The sequence below is a fragment of the Fistularia commersonii genome, chromosome 9, assembly GCF_037954325.1.
Source record: "Fistularia commersonii isolate RoL2024-O1a breed Wild chromosome 9, RoL_Fcom_v1.0, whole genome shotgun sequence".
NCBI classification, from domain to species: Eukaryota; Metazoa; Chordata; class Actinopteri; order Syngnathiformes; family Fistulariidae; genus Fistularia; species Fistularia commersonii.
In genome coordinates this window covers 6,447,541-6,458,809 of record NC_141292.1, presented here as the reverse complement: position 1 = coordinate 6,458,809, position 11,269 = coordinate 6,447,541, and positions in this window count along the sequence as shown.

Here is an 11,269-nt window from a genome sequence, read left to right as displayed (position 1 = left end):
GTGTGTGTGTGTGTGTGTGTGTGTGTGTGTGTGTGTGTGTGTGTGTGTGTGTGGGTCTTGGACGGTGCTATGATATGTTTGAGGAACTTTAACGCCTATGTTTTGGGCCAAGTGTCAAATATAAAAATACATATACTGAACATAAGCAGTTAATAAACAAATGGGAAAACGGATATCACTATGCATGTTTGTGTTTAGGTCAAGGAGAGAGTGATATTTTTTAAGGACTCTGACAACTCCGATTTGATTTGGGCCAAGGGTCAAGATGCAAATAAGTTAAAAAATATATATACTGAACATAAACAGTTAATGAATAAATGCGAAAACGGATATCACTATGTATGTGTGTGTGTGTTTGTGTGTGGTTGAAGGAGGGCATTGTGAGATTTTTTAGGGACTCTGACTCAATTTGATTTGGGCCGAAGGTCAAAATGCAAATAAGTCACAAAAATAGACTGAACATAAACAGTGAATGAGTTCTATTTGTGTGTGTTTGCATATGTAAGTTTGCATGTCTAGGAGAGTATTATATGTTTGAGAAACTAACTCTTATGATTTGGGCCAAATGTCAAGTATAAAATGACAGATACTGAACAAAAACAGTTAATGAATAAATGTGAAAATAAATATCAGTCAATGTGTGTGTGTGTGTGTGTGTGTGTGTGTGTCCTGTCTCCTCAGGAGAGTGTTAAGATAATTTTGAGGAAGTCTTAACTCCTATGTTTTGGGCCAAGGGTCTAGTTGCTGAAAAATAAAAATACAGGCACAGAACATAAGCAGTTAATGAATAAATGTGAAAACGGATATCCTTTTGTGCTTATCTGTGTGTGTGTCCAGGAGAGGGCTGTGATATTTTGAGGAACTGTGACTCCAGTGTTTTGGGTACAAGGGTCAAGTTGCAATTACTTAGTAGAAGTAAAGAATCATGGCAGAAATACACATTCTGAACATAAACAGTTAATACATATGAAAATTGATATCTGCATATATATGTATGTGTGTTTGTGTGTGTATCATCAATTTTTCATGCTGGCATACTGCGCATAGTTCTCACATCAGTCTCAACACACTGAAAAACTAATTGTGGACCAAAAAATGTGTGAATTTTTACCCTTTCTCTTTCCCCATGGTTACACATGTGGTAACATCTATTGTCACACATCTGGAAAATGCCAGCAGACAGACAGACAGACTGACAGACGAAAATAAAATGGCTGAAAATTTCCAAACTGTTTATGCAAAACACTTCCTGCTCCATCAATTGTATCCAAACCTCACAACCTAATTTTTAACATTTTTACCTTTATGGATTGGAACGAATGTGTGGTCCTGAGGAGACAGCAAAGTGACAAAATGAGGTTATTTCAGACATAGGATGTGCGATGAAGCCTCTTGTGTTGCATTTCGGTGATGTAGTGTGAAGTATCAGTGATATTCGAGTCTAAAAAAGGGGCATAAACCTTATCGGAATAATGGGAAATGTACTTGCTCAAACCTTAAAGTACAATTACTGGATGGCCTTGCTTCTTGACACTTAAATAACTGCTTCCCTTTATGGTTTCCAACATGCAACAAAATGTGCAGCTGCTTGAATGATTGTCCTCAAATTTCAGTAGATTGGCATTCCAAGGCTGCGTGCTCCAGACATCCGTACAGATATCAATTTCCCTTCCTCGCTCGCCCCTGGGCATGTTATCAGCTCTAAAAAAGAAGCAGGGAAATTAAATGTGAACTGCTAGGCTGTTCCCAGACCAGCACCTCTCAATGAAGACCCCCCCAATTTAGCATGACTGAAGTATGATCCAAGGTCTGCGCTAACATATTGCTACCATGTGCTGTCCAATGTGTTCAAAGCTGGAGGTGGCTGGGAAAAGATTTGAGGGCTCTGGTATCAAAGGGGGAGTCATGGAGGTGTTCGTCATACACGGCCAGTGTGTGCATACATGTTTATTAAAGTATTCAGCCCCCTTCTGGTCACACAGAATAGAAAGTGAGGGCAGTTAAGCAGGTGTGGGTTTCTGGAATTCTGCCAAACAACACTGTATTAGTGTGTGTGTGTGTTTGTGTGTGTGTGTGTGTCTGCTGTTACGAGGGAGACTGATCGAGTATCATACATTCAACTTCCTCTATCATTGTCTCACTGAGAATCTACGCTCCTGTTCCCAGGGTTCACTTTGGTGGAATCAGCAGATCCAGTATGTTCAGACAACAGGAGAATTGTAATTCAATACCATCACAATATATTTTATGAAAGGATGATGATGTCAATCTTCTTTCTTACATTTCCTTCTCATAAGCTTAACTCAAGGGTTCAAAATTTGATACATTAATTTTTTTAATTCTTTTAATGCAGAGTGTGAATCTAAAGATGAGCTGGTCGTTTTCCGGAGATTTCATATAGATTGATAAGTAATTTCTTTTGAGTTGTTCATGAAAAATGGTCAATTTTTCAATTGGGTGGGATATCTCTATAAGTACCAAGGTAATTGTTAGTTAATTTTTCAGGGATCAGTTCTGGACAATTACCAGGAAAGGTTCTGTCAATTTTTAGTTATGTTGAAAAATACATTATTTTTTGGTAATCGATGTAAATTGCATTAGTTTTCACTAATCATGAATTTAATTTTTTCAGTTTTTTTGGTACATTTTATTTTCATATGTGAAAGTTAGGAAAAGGCATCTCTTACAATACTTTTTTGCTCAGAAATTGTGGATCATCTATTACAATATTATAATTTTTTTTCTTTTTTAAATCCAGACGGGTTGAGGTTCACAGCATGTCATCTCAGCACACTGAGAGTATTGTATATTGTCCTTTTTTTTTTGATTGTCTGATATTGACATCTTCTTGGACCCTGATGCATTGTTACACCAATGCACAAGAGGGAAACACTGACATCACAAACTTTTGTGTAATAGATTATTTTCCTTCGCGTGAAATAAATGCAAAAAAATCCAACATTTCTGTGGTCAGGCAAGTTAAATACTTGGCCCAGCTGGATGACCGAGCCTTTCAGAAAAAGGAACATCAATACTGGCACACTTATTCTTTTTAACTACTAGCCTTCCACCACCTCCTTTTCCCTCCTCAATCTCAAAAGATCAGGCCATATGAAACCGTAATTGCTTAATAATTGCCACAGTCCTGCAATGGGCGTACATTTCTAAAGGCAGGATGCAAGAAACGGATAGTGTTTCACCCGGAGACCGCTGATGTGTCCCAGCAGAGTTCCCTTTCAGAAACACATTGTCTGCAGAGGGAATTAGAGCTGGTGGCTCTTTTCTGATTTGAAAGGCTAGTGCGGAAAATTAACAGTTCCATTTGACACATTGTTTCTGAAATGGTAACACATAAATGGAAAAAAATAAAACAAAAAGAAATTCTGCTCTTTTTTGGTTGCTTTTTTTCTGAGTTAAATTATTTTCTGACATGGATTCTTTTGCAGGATTGATACTTTAAATATTAATAGAGGAACTTGTTACTTTGATAGCTTGGCCTTTTATGTGCATCTAACTTGAATTACATTGCAGTTAAGCGCCTGTTGTGGTTTCATTATTTGAAAAAAACTCCTTTATCTAATTATCCTGTTGGAAAGAAAAGTTGTACTTGAAATACATGGGTGTTACCCTACAGCTCTGGGTTTCGCACCACGTAATCACATTTTCACACAAAATGCTTCTTTAATACACTTGAATTATTGTACAGAAAATATAATGTGGCAAAACACATTGCTTGAAAAGAGCTGGTATTGACACTAGAATACTGTACAAAAACATGGAATAAAAATATCTTTGAAATGAAACGGCAAAACATTAATACCAGAGCATGAGAATTGCTTGATAATTGAGTATCAATATGGTTTACAACCAAGGTTACAAGCTGTCATTAATCCTTTACTTACACAGGCAGCCCCGCTGAGACACGGGTGTCATCGTGAAAGCAGAATTGGTAAGCACAGCAATAACAGCATTTCAAAAAGTCATGAACCCATTGAGATACTCTATCAACTATGTGCTTTAAATGTTACATGTATATGTGAAATACTACAATTAATTCAAATTTTTAAAATGTCCAAATTTAAAGCAAAAATATCAGTGGCAAGAGAATCAACACTGAATACTGAATAAAGACAGGAGTGGAAATTAGAACATGCGTGAGAGCATTAGCTGCGGACGTTGTGAAGGATCAACAACAACAATCGCTGACAAGTGTCGTCCATTCATTGGAGAGAAGATTGACAGCTGCAAAAGATAAACAGAGCAGTTTTGTCCAAGAAATAGGGAACACACATCTACCTACTTGTTTTCACCTCTTTTCTATTTTACTTTGCAGCGTCCTCTTTCTTCTCCTCCTCCTCCCCCTCCTCCTCCTCTTTCTCCTCCTCCTCCTTCACCACAAGCCACTTTGCTTTGATCCAGCGCTGTATCTGTATTTTAAATGACTCAATTACACGGGACCCTGCGGTGAAAATTACGGATGTTTTCCACTATTTCTCACCACTGGGACACCATGAACCCTCCCAGGCAGCAGTAACCCCCTCCTCGGCTTTCCTCCATCCCTTGCTCCTGTCCTCTCCCTCTCTCCCCACCTGTCTTATTTTCCTCCCCTCACACAGTCGCCCATTTTTCTTGATAAATGTTCACTTTGAGGTGCATATCTGCGACTGAGAGGAAATAATAGCTAAATGGTCTTGTTTGTGAGCTCTTTGAACAGTGAGCGGACAAAGGATGTTTTGCAGGTAATTCTTCTGCTGTCATCACACAACAGGGCGGCGGCGGAGTTTAAGGACAACACGTGGCGCCGCTCCAATCCAAACATCAGGCATGACAGAAATAAAAGCATATCAGGAGACTGAGTTGCATTCAGCCAAAGCAAAACAGCATCGAGATTCTTTTCAGTACTTTAAATTCACATCTTAAGGTCGATCTGATGCATTTTTAGAACCCAGAATATATCTTGTATCTACTTCCCGGATAAAAAAAAAACCCTAACCTGATGCCGTGCTTGCTCAAAATCACTGAAGTGCAAATAGGCAATCAAATGCTCAACCAGAGCTGGGTTGGCTGTTGACGATCTACCTGAGAGCCCCAAAATTAGAACATTTGGTAATTTATGAATGCATTAAAGAAAACAGGGCTCCAGGGGTCATCCTGGGAACAAAACCTACATACGAGGAATAATGAATATTGTTTATAAAGAACTTTAGCTGCACGTGAATATAATGCAAACAGTTTACTCGTCTCAAAATGCATCAATCTTTTCCTGGCTAAAGTTTTTTTTCCCAATAGTCAATAGAAAGACTTTTAAAGATCTAATATATAATGTTTTGGTTACTTACATGTAAATTACTGTAGCAATAGGATGAGCAAGCGAGAAGGCTGGTAAGTATAATTTTTAGGAGGCCTTTGCAATCTGGTGTGGAGAAGTTCAGTTAAACACCCAAGACAAACAGCTTGCATATACCCTGTAGTATAATTCAGGCGCCATCTGAAGAAAAAAAAAAACCCACTGCATTATCATCCATCATAACACACACTATAACAACCAAATAACCAGTGCCATTAAACATTTAGGTCATCCGAGGGATTCAATGAGAGTGGGGCAAAGAAAAGCTACTGGGACAGCCACCTTGAGCCTGATAGGCCCCTCGTCCATTCACCGTCTCGTGGAGCAACAGATCGAAGAGCATAAAGGCTGTATGCCCACAAACAAACCCCTATCGGGAGACCCCCGGGGGGTGGGGGGTGCCAGAGCCTGTTGCAAAATAAAAGAGGCAAATCTATTGATTCGAGATCAACATGCTGCATTACTGCCGCCGGCCGGGGAATACAGAAAGCGGGGTGTGGTGGTGGTGGTGGTGCGGGGGGGTTGAAAGGTGATGCTACAGGAGGATTTTATTCAGACTCAGTATTCAGTATTATCATTTTCCTGTCAGGTGCACAGACGCATTTGGAGTTATCTGGGTGTTTTTAACTAGAGCTGGAAAAGGCTGGAAAGATCATTGGGGATGCTGGAGTTCAACGTCAAGCCAAACCTCCATGTAAGGAGAGAAAATGACATGCACTATACTAAGTTGCTATGTCGCTTTTTTTATCTTTTGGGATCCATTCACAGTATATCAAATATCCTTGCGGCCAAAAATCAAATATGAATCCATATAAAGGATTAATTTCATGTTTCCCAACCATTTTCAGGAATAGCAAAATTTTCAATAACGTCACAGCCTTTTCACAAGAATTCATATCCAATCAATCTGATGGATGAAATATTTTTAGGCACTTTTTAAGTAATTCTGATCTTTTTACTTTCTTCATCTCTTGTTTAAAATACCATTATCAATGAAATTATTTTTATGTGTTTATCATGTAATCATCATGTAATCACACACACACACACACACACACACACACACACACACACATACACACACACACACACACAATTATTTAGCCCTCATGGATCTGGATTACTGCATGCAGCGAGGCATACTGCAGTTTATTTACATTGGAAGTCTGATTACAGGAGAGAAAACACAATTTCCTCATCAAACTCTGCCAAAAAAGCAAACAAGCAATTTTATCAGATAATGCGCAATCTATTTAGATAATGCTTCTGTTAAAGCTAGAGAAAAATAGCAACCGACCAATTCAAAAATACCAAAGATTTTATAATAACAAAACTAAATCCAGTTCTGAGAAAGGTTATTGATTCCCACTGGTCCCAATGAGCCCACCGACTCAGGTCTAGTCAATGTTCTTAAGCAGTTTAGCAACATCTTATTGTAACAGGAGACAGGAAAGTCCTCACACTCATTAACCCTTTTAGATGTGCAACATTGAGTAGCAGGCAAAATATTTCTATTTTTCCATCAATATTTCATCACAAGCTCAGGCCAAACAAAGCCAGGGGCTCTGACCATAATGGCTCCATCTGTCTGGAGATAGAAAGGACATCACCGTATGGTTGTCCTTTGACACCAGAAAATAGGCTTCGACATCAAGGGAAAACACTGCAAGCCTGCGCACGTGCACACACACACACACACACACACACACACACACACATAAACGCACTCGCACCCACACGCACGCACACACACGCGCGCGCACACACACACACGCGCGCGCACACACATACACACACACACACACACACACACACACACACACACACACTCTCTCTCTCTCTCTCTCTCTTTGTCCCTCACATACACACACACATTCATGGTTAGTGAGCCTGGAAGGCAGAGTGTATCCTACTATGTTTTGATGGTTCCTCACAGATGGTCTCTTGATGTTCTTGTCAGAGATCAGGTTTCCCCAAAGCATGAATGAAGTGAATATGTCTGGTTGCTGGAGAACATCAGAGGGATTTGTAGCTGATAACTGATCACGGCAATTCAGGATTTTTACATAAATCATCACCAAAAACTGCGGTAGACTTCAACTTGCCTCTTGGCTGACTGGGTATTTGACTTCTTGAGCCACACCTGCACTCCTGTTTGGAAAATATCACCTGCTGCTTCTGGGCTGTGTCATATTATTTAGCAGCATTCAGATGCTATCCTACCCCATAAATTACTAATTGTTTCTGTGCTGTGAGAAAGTGACCTCACCGTCTTCAGACCCATTAGCTCTTTGTTGAGACCACCGGGGACCAGTCCATTTACTCCTCATCTGTTAAGCAAAGCAGTAGTAAGTGAAATGTTCAAAAACTGAAATGGCAGTGACGGTTTGTCTGGATAAAAGCGTAGTGCGTGTGTTTTCTTTAAGATGTGTAATATGTGATAAGCATAATGGCCCTGAATAACAGTAAATCAAAGAATGTGGAGAAAAAAGATGGGCATTTTCTGGTGCTTCCAGGTGATCCTGCAAAAATATGAATATTGTATGTTGCAATTCGGCGTCTGACCTCTTCCGACACGCCGAAGGCAGGTGAAGGGAGGACTGGAGTCAGTCGGATGGACGTGACAATAGAAGCCCCGTACGACTTCCTGGGCTTGAGTTACACAAACACCACGGTGAAGGAAAGCTACTTCAGCCTCTAATTGGTGGTAATTAACCCCCTGTGGTCGTTGTTCCTGCTTCATTGAGTCCAAAGAAGAAAAGGTCAATGAACATGGGCGCTCAGACAGGTAGATGGAGAGTAGATTGAATGACAAAAAAAATATATTCAGATGGGTAAGGGACAGTGGATGCACTCAGGTAAAATCCTCTATATCTCCTGTGGAAAGTTTCTGGCTGAGAGACGCACATTTACAATGGTTACTCTTTTTAAATTCATAAAACTCTCCTAAGACAGCATTATATTCAAATAGATAATTATCACTTTACCACATATATTTTGGGTTGCTCTTTAGGATATAGAAAAATTAGCTCAAAGTAATCATCTGTAAATTAGGGTGCATGCATATGTCTGTGCACGCACCAGATTCAGTAACTTCGGTAACTGTCGAGGAGAGCTGTGTCAGTGATGCATGTGAAAAGTTATTTAGACATAATAGAATATTGACAGAAGGTGAAGGGTAAAAAAAATCAAACCCAGACAAAACGGGGTAATTAGTTGCGTTTTAATATCAGGTGTCTTCACTCTTGTTCCCACCAACCCGAAAACATCCACTCCCTCTCTCTTGTTTCCACTGGCAGCCCTCTGCACCTCATCGCGAGAGGTCACGGACCCTGATTCTGAACAATAACCTCCTTTGTACATGTGCTTTTGTAGACTGACAAGGACTTGAAGGTTAGCCGACCTGAGCTCCCGAGCAGCACCGGCCGCGCAGAGCGTCCATTAAGGCTCGGCCCTGCGCCGCCGCCAACTTTCATGTTGCGCTATTGTTCCATGGATCTCCCCTGAGAGGCAGACAGAGTGGGTAATGAGGGGTAATTGGTCCGGGGTCAAGGATGATTAATTCCCTTGGTCAGGTGTCAGTCAGGTTTTTTTTTCCATACCTGGTTGACTGTGCAGACAGGTAAGCGGGAGGAGGAGGTTCTGATGAAATATGAGCCACAGCAGATGAGTGTGTGTGAATGAGTGTGTATCCAGGCGCGCAGTCGCACAGCCGGGATTATCGGCTTGAGTCCACAACACTTACGTAAAGCCGGGCCGAGAAAGAGTGATCGTAAGAGACTGATGTCACATTTGGGAAAATTTCTCAGGATCATATCTTTCAAGAAAGAGTTGAAAGGTCACCCAGATCCTCCCCTTCCAACCACTGACGCCAGATTGAGATTGATAGCTGTCCCCAACCCTCCTCGCACCCCTTCAGCTTGACTGACTAATCTGAATACCTCTCCATACATCCCTTCATTCTAACTGGGCAATTTTGGACTCTGATTATCCTGCAACCTGTGTGTGCACGACAGTAAATGCAGGGGCTGGCTGGTAATTGACCAGGCAAAGACCGAGACGCCTGCCGCGTAATTGAGCGGGGGCTGAGAGGCTCTTGCAGGACTGAAAGGGTCCGAGGAACCTTCATTGCCCATTAGCCCCAACGGGGGGTCTACCGCGCCTTTGGACTTCACCATGAGGTCCACACCCTACCCTGCACATCAATGCAGGTCTGACATCTTTCAGAGGAGACAAGGGAGAGGTAGACACAGAACAGCTGCTCTGTCCTGCAGACAGAGCAGGGGGGCAGGCGATATGATTCCGACAAAACCAGAACTCGATGGGACCACTGCGATAAATTCCTCAGATTCTGCTGCAGGTTGAAAATCATTAAGGCGCATGAGATTGAGGAAACTGCATCGCTGATGTTCTGTAGGATGTGTTTTAGGGAAATTAATAGCTGTACATTTCATCTTCTAATGGGTCCAGTGTTAAAATGGCCTCCTGTTATTCTATTCCCCGCACAGGAACTGATGGGTTCTCACAGAAGCACATTAAACCCCAATTTAGTTACTGCCATGGCTGAAAGAGCCCTAATGATTGCATGGTTTGATACAAATATACAAAAAGTAATTCCAGTGAATGGATATGTGAAGCCGCATATTTGAAAAAGTAAAACGTTGATCGCTCTGATGGTTTTTCTGCCCTGGGAAAAATAAATAAATAAAAATCAATATTTAGACAGTAGATCTTAACTGTGAGAAGGAGTGTTCTCACATATACATAGTAAATATGACAATAAAAAGGAATAAATCAAAGATAAAGTCTGCTCACAAACAGTCCTTGCTGTGACACCAGCGGGGTATTAACTTAAGTGAAACATAAGGAGGTTTGCTCTACGTGCTAAGTTATACTGACAGACAGAAAATAGTTAGTGTTGCCTAAACCTCACAGAATACCTATCCTGTCTTAGCAGAATATAAAAATAGGGAGTATAACTCATCGGATTAATACAGAAAGGAACTGAGATTTAGTAGATGACTGGAGCAGTAGCCCCTGAGCATGCTTTATACCAACCATTCAGTCGTGTTTTTAATTTTCTTTCTTTTTTTGTCAACATTTGATGCATGCCTGTTAGCGATCTGCAGTTTAAAAGGTCCATGACATAATTTATTACTGTAAAACCTTGTCAGGCAGAGGGAAGTTTTTAAAACATACCCCAGACATTAATTTCAAAGACTTGATGGTTATCTTAGTGCCAGTGATAGCTACTTCAATAACCAATAAATGTTTAATCAGAACAACATCGAAACTGAAATGAAACGGTCGATTCATGGCGATAGATAAATTAAATTATTCATAGGAGGCGAAAATTTGTCACACACAATATTCATTGTCTCTGAATGGCTTCCCCCTCTCTTTGGCTCTGAGGTTCCTGACCTCATGCAGTGCGGGCAGATACACATATACATGCGTTGAATTGGTTTCGCTTCCATTTGACTTGGGCCATTTAAGCTCAGAAATGGCCCCATTGCTTCTGCTCCGGTGGCTACCAGGGAGCCGTCATATTGACTTTTGCCTGTGTAAGTCTCCTGCAAGGTTCTATCTGCATATGGTTGATGATACACTGTTTCTGGCGGTGATACTTTATGCTTTGGAGGCTTAAATGTGCAGGCTTTTACATTTAGGCCGGCTGCCAAAAAGAGAAATCTCAGTAACACACTCAAGTGCTAATGCTTTTCAATTTACTTAAGGGGGCGGGGGTGGGAGGGGGGTAAATAGCAAAACAAAACAATTGATTTTACAAATGATTGCCTGTTCTAGTGTTTAAGTTATTGTATGTACATACTGAGGCCAAGAATTGCATATTGAGGAGGAAAAATACTTTGAATTTGTCTCTTCGCTGAACACTTTTTAACCAATGAAGGATGAGAATGACAC